The sequence below is a fragment of the Narcine bancroftii genome, chromosome 4, assembly GCF_036971445.1.
Source record: "Narcine bancroftii isolate sNarBan1 chromosome 4, sNarBan1.hap1, whole genome shotgun sequence".
Lineage (NCBI taxonomy): Eukaryota > Metazoa > Chordata > Chondrichthyes > Torpediniformes > Narcinidae > Narcine > Narcine bancroftii.
The window spans coordinates 224,138,292-224,153,366 of record NC_091472.1 but is presented as its reverse complement, the minus strand read 5'-3'; the positions used below and the strand labels follow the sequence as shown (position 1 = coordinate 224,153,366).

Genomic DNA, 15,075 nt, shown 5'->3' with positions numbered 1-15,075 from the left:
GTTGCTTCTTTATATACTCATATACACATGTTTGATTCAGAGTCTTAGTTCCATTATTGAGGTCTCATCTATTAATACAGAATTTAAGTTTTTAAAAAATTGTACAGCATGGTAACAGGCCCTTCTGGCCCTTGAGTCCGTACTTCCAATACACCAATTAACCTACAACCCCCTATGTTTTTTGAAGGGTGGGAGGAAACCGGAGCACTTGGAGGAAACCCAAGCAGGCTTGGGCAGAATGTACAAACACCTTACAGGTCTCAGGTGCTGTAATTGCATTGCTATGTTAACCATGCCACCCATGTTTGAAACATGATTTTTTCATCTTACTAATGAAACTGAGCACATTTCATCCATTATTCTGGAATATGTACAGTATATGATCAAATAAGCATAATGTTTGAACATGTCACATTTCTTAAGCATCCTTCCTTTACATATAGATTTAGAAGTGTTACCATAGTATATATTATTTTGTACTTTATATTACCATTAAGCCCAATATTCCATTGAAACACCATAATGTTTCTAGAACGTTTGAATTTATGATATGAGCTACTTACTATAATTTGAAATTGAAAGTCAGTAGGTAATGAAGGTAGAGAAAAATTTATTTTGCATTTGGACGAAATCCAATTCATTAAGACATACATAGACATTCAGCACGGTAACAGGACATTTTGGCCCATGAGTCTATGCCGCCCAATTTACCCTCAATTAACCTACAACCTCCAGTACATTTCAAATAGTGGGAAGAAACCAGCGCCCCCGGGGAAAACCCACGCAGACATGGGGAGAATGTTCAAACAGACAGCGCAGGATTCGAACACCAGTCCCAATCACTGGCCGCTGCGCCACCTGTGCCACCATAATTCAGTAATGTAATTGTTTTTCAAACAATTACTTTTACAATGTTTTTAATATTGAAATATGGTTTGTAAAATATATCCTTCAGTTCACAAAATCCAGTTGTCATAAGTTGTTTTCGTTACCTCAGCTGATTTCATGATTTAATCTATTTCTTTTGAACCAGTACAAGCTTGTGGCATAATTAACAGAATCTATTGTACAGTATTACTGTGTTTGGATAGCCATTCAGCCCCCTTTTCATAATGCTATTACCACACAGAAACATAAATAATGACACTGAAAAACTGTCACTTCCATGTTGGCTTACATGAATATTATGCATAACTTCTATCTTTCTCCATGTAGTATATTGTCATTGGCTTCAGTGTGTTGCTTTCTAAGTCATTCTCCCACATTGTTACACCCACGCTGCCAAGGACAAATGTGATGTTGAATTTAATCAAGATTGCAGGATGCTGCAGATAATTGGGTCAGAAAGGGAATCAAAGGATTCAAGAGGAAGAAAGATATGGAAGTGGTCGAAAGGAAAGTTAGAAGAGACACTGAGTGGATATCAGAGAGAGTAGAGAAGAATGTAATCCTAGTCCTGATCAACCAACTCTGTATGTCTGTCCTGGCATTAATTATCTACAATTCATCACAGAACTTGTATATAATTTATTCTCGAATCTGAGCATAACCTTTCAAATAATTTGAATGTTCTCTTCCCAGCACTAAATTCTCACCTTATTTTATAATTCTCCAGATATCTTTTCAACACTCAGTTTTCCCCTATATGATTGTCTTAGAAATTCATTATTCCTTTAAAAAAATGTGCTCTGTCACTGCTGTGAAGAAGCCACATCAGTTTGTCACTATATGATACTGCATGATTTTCAAATTATGTCTTTGTGCAAGCATTTGTGTGTAATAATTAAGTGCCAATAAAGGATTCTCTGGAGAATGGTTATTATAGAATACCATTTTCACTTTAAATGATACCAAATTGCATCTGAAATGAGAATCTAAAATGTAAATAAAATCAATTACATAATTAGGAGCTGTACATGGCTAATTATGAAAGTGGATGATCATTTTGAGACATTTAAAATATCTTATAATTCTTATGAGAATGTAGGATACTCCAAATGGGAATCATTTATGGTCAACCATAGGTAGAGAATGATAATAGATTGGGGGTAAAAATTGCAAATAGATATGGGCTTGAGGATTGAGACCATTTTAGAAATGAGTAAGAATGACAAAAATATTGTTTACTGAGGGATAAATGTGAATGTGTGTACAAATAAGGAAGACATAAAAATGGGACTGAAAAAGTGGAGGATGAAAGCAAAAATAAGTATTTGTCTATTATAAGTTGCAATGGGAAATAATAATGAAAGAATAAAAATATTAATATTTTATCCATCTTCACAGTAAATGACACAAACCATGCACCATAATCATAAATATTTAAGGAGTAAAGGAGTCCGAGAAACTTAACAATTGTTACTCAGTAGAGAAAAGATGATGGCAAACTAATGGGATCACGAGGCGGCAAATTCTCAGGCTTGATAATCTTTATAGTATTATTTTGCACAAGATGACTGCAGAGAGATCAGATGTGTTGATTGTCCAGAAACATTGGATTCTGGAACAATTCCAGGATATGGAAAAACCCACCAATGCAAGCTGCTGTTTGAGAAAGGAGGGAAAAGAAAGAAGGAACCACTGATTAGTCTATCGTTTCTCGTTAGGAAAGTGCAAGGAAGCATAACTGTAGTGATAACAGAGCAATGAGAAAAGCATAACATAATTAACTAAAATTAACATGGGGCAATTGTATTTTAATATATTTGAGGATTAACAATCAAAGCCAATGAAGAGGTGCCTGCAGAAAAAGGACATTTTAATATCCAAAAAAATAATTCCATTATGTGCCATGTAGAAAATTATTTGAAAAGATAATATTTCAAAGGATTGGATATCTCCTTAGTTGAGATAACACAACTAAGAATTAGTTAACCAAAAACACAAAAATGGGTAATCAGGTTACTTTGGCAAGCTGGAAATAGGGGAGTTCCCACCAGTCTGCCTTAAGCAACTATGGTTTGCAGACAATGGGCTCATAAATTTTTTAAAAGAACCTCATTGAAGGAAATTTGAGGGTTGGTGCTGGACTGTAGGCCTTGGGCAACATGGCTGCTGTAATCAGGTTTGGGGGTGAGAGGGCAATTAGCAGTCGGAGCAGCCCTGGAGGAGGTGAGCGCTACTTGTATGTGTGCATGGCTTCATGTGTGTTCTCCCATGGTCTTGAACCAAACTTCATCTTTTAATATCAATTGGTAACTGGTGTGTGATGGTTATCCCTTCTAAAAGCCTCTAGCTGGAGTGCAGCAGATCTACATGTCACCTCAGAATCCACAGAACTATAGTGAAACTTCAATTCAAGGGATTGGCTATGGGGGGGGGGGGGTGGTGCGTGGTGTGGTATGGTGTGATGGCGTAGGTTGGAGCCATGGAAATATGCCTCCCCTGGCAGAATTAATTAAAACCCAAAGTAAAAAAACTTTAAAAAATATTGCAATTTTGAGACTTGTTCTGAACCTAACTACAATGGCAACAAAGAAATCAAAGACTCAAACTGCAGAGAAAACGACTATTAGAGAAGTCAGTATGACTGAAGAAATGGGGCCTACCTTAACAACGGAGCCTTCGGAATTGCCTCCTCTCCGAGATCAACTTGAGCTGTGACGGCTAAAATTAATGTAACTGCAGCACCGCTTCTCCGGGGAGCTGGTGAAGATAGTGCCGGAGTTCAGAAGAGGATCGTTGAGCTGCAAACGACACAAGAACAAATGCATGCATGCAACTGAATCAATGCCATTGTAAGGAGCTAGTGTTGCTTGTCAGACCAGGACTAAACAAATGGCTCACAAACAATCAAGACCAATTCCATCATAGAATGAAGAATAAGAGGAAGATGAAAGAGAAGAAGAAGAAATATATGAAGAATTGGAGGGAGTAGGATTATTACATCATGGAGAAGAGCCCAAGTTTATTCAAGTTATGGAGGAATCAAAGTTTGAATTTTCCAAGTTAAACTTCAAAGTGCAGATCCATCAGTTCAGTTTCCTTTACATGTGGAACAAACAAATAGAATGATTAATCATATGGATTTACAATTTATGTCTGTAAGATCTGATTCCAATACACAATTTTAGTACCTTAAAGGTGAAATGAATTTTATTAAATGGGAAATGGCAAAATATGCTAAAACTGTGGCTAAGGTTAAAGTTCAGAAAATTGAAGAAGATATACAGGATTATCATTTTGATATAGAACAATGTAAAGATACAGTTAATAAAATGGAAGATCCTTTTATGGTTTGGGAAGTTCAAAAGAAAGAATTCCAACAGAAAACTGATGTAGAAATAATATTAAAATTGTTGAACTGCCTGAAGATTCTGAAGGTCCCATTCCAGTACTTTTTTGTCAAAGATGGAAATTATGGTCCCTAAAAATTTTCCGAATGGATTGTAATTGGATAGAGCACATAGAGCTAATAGAAAGAAACCATTTCCGGGGCAAGCACCAGGGGCAAGCACCATGATCTGTTCTGATTAGATGTTTACGCTATCAAGATAAAGAAATGGTATTAAGATTGGCTGTCAAAAATGCTAGGAAGCAACAAGACCCTTTAATGATTGGAGTATTTTTCTATGCAGATTTGAGTGTTTATTGCTAAAAGAAGAAAATAATTTATCCCTGCAAAATCTGTCCTTTGAAAGAAGGGATATAAATTTTCTTTTCGATACAAGCTATACTTAAAGTTTTTTCTGGAGAAAATCAATCGCAATTTCTTTTTATTGATAAAGATGAAGCTTTGGAATTTGCTAATTCTTTGCCTAATGATAAACAAGATCTAACTCAAAGCCAATCTGTTTAGGGTGAAATTGAGTCAAGAGAAGCTGCAAGATAAACGTCAGGTGTTAGAACATCGAGAATCGATTGAAATTGATAATGATCAAGTGAACAAGGAGCTCGAAGAAGCTCTTTATACTTGAAATAATTACATAAATGTATTTGTGTATATTCTGTCTGGGGGAGGTGGACTTTTTGTCTTCTCCTTCTGCAGCCGCGTGCCACTTAGTGGTTCAGAGCCACTTCCCATCAATAGAGGGAAATAGTACTTAGTTTATTATTAGTACACTGTGCTTTTTTGGGGAGAGGGTTGTCTCTCTCTTAGGGGCTCTTTTTTCAGAATTTTTGAAAATTTCTGTGGAGCTATGATCTACTGGGATGGGTGGTAAGAGTTGTGCATTTTTAAAATTTGAGATGTGGCTGTTAACAACCTATTAAATTATGTAACTTTTAATGTGAATGGGCTTAATAACAAAATGAAGAGATTTTTTTTGGCTTATATTAAAAAATTGAGGGTTGATGATAGCTTTTTTTCCCAAGAGACACATTTAAGTGGAAAAGAACATCAAAAATTAAACAGAGAGTGGGTAGGGTCAAGTTTTAGCTTTTAATTCTAAGGCAAAAGGAGTTGCTATTTTGATTAATAAACTACCTTTTAAATTACAATCTGTTGTTACAGATTCTGCAGGGAGATTTGTTCTAGTAAATTGTTAAATTTACTTTGAAATGTGGATACTTATGAATATTTACGCACCTAATATTGACAACGAAAAATTTATTCAGGATTCTTTTTTACATCTTGTTGAAACGATAATGTGTTAATTGGTGGTGACTTTAATTGTTGTTTAGATCCATATTGGATAAGTCACAAAAATCAGTTACTAGAACAAAAACAACTAAAAAAATTTTGACTTTGATGAAGGACGAATTTAGTTGATATTTGGAGAAAATTAAATCCAAAAGAAAAGGATTATTCATTTTATTCTTACAGATATGATTCTTATTCAAGAATAGATAAATTTTTAATGTCAGCTCAATTACAAGGAAGAGTTACATATGCAGAAAGAGCAGGCAATACAGTGCAGGGGACTGAGAACTTATTAGAGCCGAAACACAGTGTCTGCTTAAAAAAAAAAAAATTGAACCCAGCAACAGCCCTTGGAGAGACCAGGTAATAGTTGTGAGAGGGAGAGAAAAGCTCAGGCTAGTGATTGACTAGAGCCAAACTATTAATCGCTTCACACTCCTGGACGCATACCCCCTCCTCTGAATCTGGACATGATGAATGAAATTGCACAGTACTGGGTCTATTTGAACATGGATTCTGAAGGCCAACCCTATACAGCATTCGAGCCACACAGATGGCTTTAACAGTTCCTGAGGGTCCCTTTTGGGGTTACGAACGGGGTCTCGGTCTTCCAGAGGCAGATAGATGAAATGATAGACAAGTACGGGCAAAGGGTAACATTCCCTTATTTCGACAATGTCACCATTTGCAGACATAACTGTAGGACCATGACACCAATCTCCAGAAATTTCTCCACACAGCCAAATCCCTGAACCTCACGTCCAACGCCAGTAAGTGCATGTTCAGGACCAAACGCCTAGCAATCCTGGGCTATGTGGTGGAGAACAGCTTTATTGGCCCCCAGACCCCGAGCGTATGCGCTCCCTCCTAGACTTCCCTATCCCGCGGACCATGAAGGCACTAAGGAGGTTCCTGGTCTTCTTCTCATACTACGCCTAGCGGGTATCTCATTACGCTGACAAGGTCTGCCCCCTCTTAAGTCCACCTTCTTCTCATTGTTGGCTGAATTCCAGGTGGCTTTTAACTACGTCAGGAGCTACATCGCAAAAGCCACCATGCATGTGGTGGATGAAAACGCACCATTCCAGGTGGAAAGCAATGTCTCCAACGTAGCTCTGGCTGTGAGCCTTAACCAGGTGGGCAGGCTGGTAGCTTGCTTTTCCTGCTTTGCAAGGCCATGAGCTCCAAAACCCGTCTGTGGAGAAAGAGGCTCAAGCCATTGTGGAGGCTATCAGGCATTGGAGACACTACCTGGCCGGCAGGAAATTCACTGCTTACTGGTCAGCGATCTGTAGCATTCATGTTCGATAGTATGAACATGGGCAAAATAAAGAATGACAAGATTGAACTCTCCACCTATAACTATGAGAGAGTGTATAGACCAAGTACACTCAATGAGCCCCCAGATGTCTTATCCTGAGAAAGCTGTGCTACTGCACACACCAACCAGTTGCAGCCACTTCAGGACGAACTCTGCCACCTGGGCATCACCCACATGGCCCACTTCATCATGGCATGCAACCTGCCCTTCTCTATCAAAGATATCAGGAAGATGACCAGGTCATGTCAGGTTTCCACTGAGAGCAAACTGCATTTTTACTGCCCCGACAAAGTGCATCTGATAAAGGCTTTCCATCCTTTTGAACGACTCATGGTCAATTTCAAGGGGCCCCTTTCTTCCACCAACAGAAACGTGTACTTTCTTTTTTTTTCCCAAATTACCCTTAAATGTTAAAATAGAGACTGCAGTCACCACTTCAGCTGTAAATTCATTCCACACTCCCACCAACTTCATGAAGAAGTTTCCCCTCATGTTCCCCCTCAACTTTTCCCCTTTAGAAACGTGTACTTTCTTAATGTTATTGATGAGTACTTGCGTTTTCCGTTCGCTATCCCCTGCCCAGACATCTCCATCATCACAGTCATCAGAGCTCTGCACTCCATTTTCACCATGTTTGGGCATCACATCTATATTCATAGCGACCGGGGCTCATCGTTTATGAGCGAAAAGCTACACAAGTACCTGTTCGCAACTGACATCATCTCCAGAAGGATGATTAGCTACAACCCCAGGGGGAATGGGCAAGTTGAAAAGGAGAACACAACAGTCTGGAAGATTGTAAAACTGGCCCTTCGGTCTAAAGGCCTTCCAGACTCATACTGGGAAGAGGTTCTGCCCACCGTGCTCCATTCCATAAGGTCACTCCTCTGCTCCACAACCAACGCAACTCCTCATGAGCTAATGTTTGCAATTCCGAGGAAGTCTACATCGGGTATCACTCTTTAAGCATGGCTAACAACACCAGGACCAGTCCTGTTGAAGAAGCATATGAGGAGAAGCAAAATGGACCCGCTGGTCGAGAAATTGCACCTACTGCATGCAAATCTGATGTATGCCTATGTGGCATACCCAGATGGCAGGGAGGACATGGTCTTGATCAGAGATCTGACACCTTCAGAAACTGAGGTCCCGACACCCGCAGTGGGCCTGGAACCTCCAAACACCCTGCACAGGGTTCCGGGTGACATGGTTCCAACAGAGCTACCACTAGACCCAGGACCCCAACCAGGACCACAAAGTCCCCCTCTGAGTCCCACAACCCAAGAACCTCAGGAGGTACAGGAAATTCTGGAAGAGCAAAGCCACCAGTGCTAAGGCGCTCAACCAGAATAACCAGGCCCCCTGACAGACTCAACTTGTAAATAACTGTACAAAAAACTTTTTTTTTAATGTGGTCTCTGTTTTTGCCTGCAGGTTCTTTTCTGAAGGAAGGGGTGAATGCAGTGAACTGAAATTCACCATCTCTATCTTGAGTGAATGGCCGATTCCTCCTCTTGACTTTGCCCCCGTTGGCCCAGATATAAACCCTGACCCCCCCGAATGACCTGAAGACCTCTGTAAATACTGGCCATTAGTTGTAAGGTAATAAAAATGTGTTGGTGCTCCTCACAAGTCTCTGAGTACTATTGATCACAGTACAAGCCCAGACCTTCCAAAAGCTGATAGTTGCAGTGGGTCGGGATCTCCCATTCATATTTATCTATTTGGTCAATATTCTTATCGCCAGCTGCAACAACAGGAGCACGCGGCCCACCTGAGGCAACTGTGCGCCCGGTTGCAGGAATTTGGGCTAACTATAAACCCCGCTCAGTGTCAATTCAGGTTGGAAACGATCAACTTCCTGAGACATCGGATCAACAGGCTCGGAGTGAAACCCCTGCCTGAGAAGTTAGAGGCTATTCAGCATTTCGCAAACTCCTGCACAGTGAAGGGGGTTGCAAGAATTCACCGGTATAATTAATTTTTATCACTGATTCATATCTGCAGTGGCTCACATCATGCATCCCCTTTTCGTGCTCATGGCAGGGAAGGATAAGGACATTACCTGGGACAATGAGGCCTTGGAGGCATTCCAGAAGGCCAAAGATACTCTGGCCAATGCCACCCTTCTGGTACACCACAGGCCAGAGGTGCCAACCACCCTCACAGTAGAGGCTTCCAGCATAACAGTAAGGGGTGTGCTGGAACAATTCTTTGAAGGGCAATGGCAATCCCTGGCCTTCTTTAACAAGCATCTTTGACCACCCAAACTCAAATACAACACCTTTAACTGGAAGCTATTGGTGTTGTATCTGGCAGTTAAGCACTTCTGGTATTTTCTGGAAGGCAAGCAATTCAAGGTCTTCACGAACCATAAACTGTTGACCTTTACCTTCCACAAAGTGTCTGACCTGTGGTTGGCCAGGCAGCAGTGACACCTCTCATGCATGTCTGAATTCACCATGGATATCCAACATATTGCGGGTAAGACCAACGTGGTGCCCAATGCACTGTCCTACCCTGTGATCGAGTTCATCCAGGCATGTCCCAGGGAATAGACTATTCCACCCTAGCCATGGCACAGCAGGAGGACCCTGAGATACCAGCATATAGAACAGCAGTTTCTGTCCTCGGGCTGGAGGATGTTACCATTGGTCCTGGCAGCCAGATACTCCTCTGCGACATCTCCACCGACAAACCCCACCCCATTGCGCCGGCACCATAGAGGCAGCAGGTCTTCAATGTGGTGCACAACCTGGTGCACCCAGGCATCAGAACTTCTGTTAAAATGGTGGCCAGTAGATTCATCTGTCATGGCCTCCAGAAACAGGTCAGTCAGTGGGCAAAGACCTGCATGCCCTGCCAAACATCCAAAGAGCAGATACATGTCAAGGCACAATCCCCCCCCCCCCCCGACAAAACTTTTGAGCCAGCGCACCATCGGTTCAGCCACATCCATATTGACATTGTTGGTCTCCTGTTGGACAATATATCTCTCACCATGATTAACTGCTCCACGAGGTGGCTGGAGGTGGTCCCACTGGCTGATACAACCACCGAGAGCTATGCGAGGGCATTGATTAACACCTTGGAGTCAAGGTTCAGAGTCCCAGAGCATATGTCCTCTGATAGAGGTACACAGTTCACCTCGGGCCTCTGGAAGTTGCTGGGAACCCAGCTCCACCATACCACAGTTTACCAACCTCAGGCCAACAGGTTGATGGAGTGGTTCCACAGGCACCTAAAGGAGACCTTGATGGTTCAACTCAAGGGGCTGAACTGGGCGGACAAGTTACCCTGGATACTTCTGTGGATCTGCACTGCGCCGAAAGAGAACTTCAACACCTCTGCAGCCAAGATGGTATACAGCGCACTATCGGTAATACCAGGGAAATTTTTGGATGTTGCCAAGGACCTGGAGAACCCCACAGGCTCGTTGACTAAACTGAGGGAAAAACTGGGCAGTCTAGCACCTCTGCAGCCTCCGCTGCACAGCCAGGGCAAAACCTACATCCCCAAAGACTTACAGACCTGTGAGTACGTTTTCGTTTAGAGCAGGCACACCGAGCACCTCTACAATGCCCATATAAGGGGCTGAATAAAGTAATTAAGCACAACAGGTCAACATATATGTGCTGGATACGAAAGAGACTTTCACTATTGACCACCTCAAATCAGCACACCTGGTCATTAGCCTACTAGTCTCCTCGCAGTCCCCTCGTTGTGGAGGTAGAACCCCGAAAGCAGCAAACAGCTCTCTGATCGCTGGTTCTGGGGGGTGGGTGTGGGGGGATTGTGTAGTGGCCCGCTAACTGGGATGCGACCCAGTACACAAAATGGCAGATGAATGCAGCGACTGTGAAGACCCTGCAGGGGCCAATGACCTTCGTCCTATGTGACCACCCACACGGCAGAAAACAGTAGGAACATCGCCCAGTTGGAAATCAGCGCTGCCGTGACATCACTCCCAACATCAGCAGAGAGGAGTGAATATAAGCATTGCAGTAAATCAGTCTTTGACTTTGGCTCCTCATCTGTGTGTTTTCTTTCAACACTTTGCGGTAGCACGCACGCCACAATATATTATATCCAAATTTGCTGATGAACTGATGGGTGGGAAAGTAGATAGATCTACTGTATATTCTTTAGAGTTTAGAAAAAAAGGTCTGATTTTATTGAAACACAGATGATGAAGTAGATGCTGAAATGTTCTCAGAATCCGATTTATTCATGAACATAGAACACTTGAGTTCCTACCTCCACACATCGGGTTATAGCCTTTTCTATATTGTTGGCTAGAAGAGCTATATTATTTAAATGGAAAGATTCTAATCCATCTACTTTGACTTAATGGTTCTCTCAAATTATGTCATGTTTAAGTTTAGAGAAAGTTTGGAGTCTTACATTTGATACTTCTGTTAAATTTGAAGAGACTTAGAGACCTTGTATAAATGATTTCCATATGACTTAGTTTATATAATTATCTTCCTTTCTGGACTAAATTTTATTTTATTTATTGTCTCTTTATTGGTGAAGACCAAATGATTATTTTTTATTTATAAATTCTAAGGATAGGCTGCCCAGATTTTGTTTTTTTTTGTTTCATTTTTTTCTTAGATTAGGTGGAGTTCTATATAATAATTTTTTTTCAGATTTCAGTTTGAGGGGTAATGCGATTATGTTATATCATATGATGTCATATAGTGATTTTTTTCCCCCTTTTTGATTATGTATTCCTATTCTCATGTATTGTTTACCTTCAATATAATGATTAAAAAGATGGAGAAAGAGAACATAAAACACTACAGCACAGTACAGGCCCTTCAGCCCTCGATGTTAAGCCAATCTATATATCCCTTAAAAAAAAGTACTAAACCCACCCTACCCCCTAACCCTCTATTTTTCCTTCATCCATGTGCCTGATAAGAGTTTCTTAAATGCCACTAATGTTTCAGCCTCTGCCACCATCCCTGGCAAGGCATTGCAGGCACTCACATCTCTGTGTTTAAAAAAAAAACACCCCTGATGTCTCACCTAAATTTGTGCACATGTTCTCTGGTGTTTTCCATTCCTCCCTGGGAAGTAGGCACTGACTGTCCACCCTATCTCTGCCTCTCATAGTCTTGTAGACCATTCTCCTCCCATTCTTCTTCGTTCCAAAGAGAAAAGTTCCAGCTTTGCTAACCTTGCCCTCATAAAACTTGTTTTCCAATCCAGGCAACATCCTGGCCAATCTCCTCTGCACCCACTCCACAGCTTCCACATCCCTCCTATAATGAGTTGACCAGAACTGAACACAATATGTCAGAAAATTTGTTTTGAGGCAGCAATAACGTGCATTACAGGTGCAAAATGGCTATATATTACGGCTTCGTAAATACAATATTTAGAAATAAATAATTAGTGCAAAAAAGAGAAAAATGTGAGGTAGTGTCTATACGTTCCTTATCTGTTCAGAAATTTAATGGCTGAGGAGAAGAAGCTGTTTTCACAATTGAGAGAAAGTCAAAGAAGAGGACAAAGCTACAAGATTAGGGTCCAATCATTTCAAACTGAAATATTCATGAACTTCTTGCTCAGGGTGACAAATCTCTGGATTTTTCTGATGCAGAAAGTTGTGGAGAATAGATCACGAAAAATATTTAAAGAGTAAGATCACGGAAAGATCACAGATTTGAGGACTGTGGAGATTTGACGTGACAGAAGAGGAGGAGGCCATGACCATAAAGAATGGTTTGAGAAGTAAAGTTGCTTATTCCTGCTCGTATTTTCATATGTTCTTGGATTCTAGTGTTAATTTTAAGAAGAATGCAAAAGAATTTTCGAAGGGTCACGAATAAATTAAATGGATTAAAAAATTGCAGCTGTGAAATGTAAAACTCTAGTTGAAGGATACGGAAAGGATAGTGTTTTACAACTTAGCATAGAGGTACTTATAGCAAGAATTTATAAAGGCAAATGATATGTTGACCTATATTTCAAGGAGGAATGGAGTAAAAGAGGAAAGAAATCTGATTGCAGATGTACTGGAGGCTACACCTGAAGTACAGCATACAGTTTCTGAATTCCTTATTTTCACTAATACCTCCATTTAGAGAATTGTGCAATAAAGTTAATTTGGTTCCCAGGATGATGAGCTTGTCAAATGATGAAAGACTGAGCGGATTAGGCCTCTTCTTTCTGGAATTTTGCAGAACAAAATAGTCTCATTGAAATATTGTAAAATTCTGATAGGATTTATCAGGGAAGATACTGTGAGAACGTTTCACCAGGCATAGTGAAGTAGTGGCATTGTCTTGTGGTGAGTGATTAACTACTAAAGACTGAGACAAAAAGGAAATTCTTTTATTTGAGGGTTGTGAATCCTTTGAATTTGATACTCCAGAGAATTGTGAATGCTGTCTTTAAAGTAAAATCAAAGTTAAGGTAGATTTTTGATAAGTCATGAATTATTGAGTATAAATTTTTTAAATTAAAAATCATATTTCTTAGTTGCCATAATAAGATCAGCCAACATCTTATTGAATGCTGAGGAGGTTCAATGGGACAGATGGCCTGCTCCTGCTCCTATTTCTTATTTTCTTTTGTTGTGTCTTCAGATGACTTGTTCCTGATCTCTGAAATTCACTGGCCATTCATTTGGATTGATTCCAGAACTAACGGTTTTATTATCTTGTACGGAAAGGTTAAGTAGGTTGTGTCTTGAGCAGGGATGGTGAAACCTTTTTGATTGTGGACCACATACAGAAAAATATAAGGAGTCACAGGCCAAACAATATTAAGCCCAGCAGTTTTCAACCAGTTACACTGCAAGAAGATCAGCATAATTTGTATCTAACCATTTATTTGTTTATGTATTTATGCAACAACATCTAGTGTTGAGACTAAGAAGTGCAATGTACATATAGTGCAATTTATAGTGAAAGACTATGTTCTAATGGGCCACTTAAAAATGGACAATTGGCTGCAGTCGGTCCTCGTGCCGTAGTTTGCCCATCCCTCGTCCAGAGTGCTGGGAGTTGAGCTGCAGACTATGGCATACAATATTTCAAGTCAAGTCAAGTTTATTGTCATCTGATTATACAAGTAGCACCCGATGAAATAGCTCTCCGATCCTTGATGCAAAACATGCAGACGCAGCACACATTCAGACAAACAATACATATGCAGGACGAGTATTAATCTATATAAATAAATAAACACATTTTGTTTCATGTTTTTTGTATTTGCATGTATTTTCCTCCACCTGGAATAATCTTTTGACCAAGAGTTCAGGCTATCTTTGACCTTCAACTCTCTCGGCAATAAATTCCAGGTGCAGATTCATGTCTTTTGGATAGCCCCTGGTCAATCACCACTCTTGCTCCCAGAATGTTTCTACAGTCAGTCTTCCACAGTAAGATTTTACCTGTTAGCCTGTGATCCTGCCCCTGCCCTTTCATCCCAGATCTCTCCCAATTCACCACCACCCCCCCCCCCCACCCCCCGCCATCATCTTTCTATTAAGGTATCTGGCTTCTTTTACTTATACCTGATGAAGGGCCACTCCTGAAACTTTGGTTACCTTTTGCTTCCTATGGATGCTGCATGACCTCCATGCATTTTCTCCAGCAGGTTTGTGCATTGCTTTAATATGGAAGTTGGCTTTCCCCCAGAAATAAAAACTGAGAAATGAAAAAGGGTAGGAAAACAATTTGAAAAGGACTATGTGAAATCAAGTAGTGTTAGAAATTGCAGGCAAAGTGGCTGAACGTTTCATTTTCTGAGCGTCTTTGTCCTTTTCAATTTAAGAAAGTAGGTGAATTTATAGGAAAGGTTGTAATTTTTTGTGTGCTATATTATCCTAAATGGCAAAATGTGAGCCCTCAATTCTTGACACATTCCAAGCCCCCCAGTAATATATTTACCACAGGGAACCCTGCTACAACTTTGTTGCTCTGTGTTAACAAGCTGCATCCAAAATTTAAAATAAAAGCATAATGCTGCAGCTGTGAAGACCAAAAAAGAGTGATTGTTTCAGGCATTTAATCAATGGCCTAAAGCAACAACGTGGGACTCGCTGCACAGATTTCGCCTGACCTGTTCAGCATTTCCAGAATGTTTTGGTTTTTCTCCAGCAAGGAAACTAGAAGCTTATTTTAAAATTAGTATTGATTAAGGATATATCCGTCTC

General features: G+C 40.5%; 1 protein-coding gene and 1 long non-coding RNA gene across 11 annotated transcripts in view; both read left to right on the top strand.

The window, feature by feature from the left end:
* mdh1b (malate dehydrogenase 1B, NAD (soluble)) overlaps positions 1-15,075 on the top strand; it is a 137,288-nt gene that overhangs the window by 90,214 nt on the left and 31,999 nt on the right. The window lies entirely within an intron of this gene.
* On the top strand, positions 27-8,534 carry LOC138761638 (uncharacterized). The gene is made up of 2 exons (XR_011356404.1): positions 27-264; positions 8,337-8,534. It is a non-coding gene; the product is annotated as an uncharacterized lncRNA (long non-coding RNA).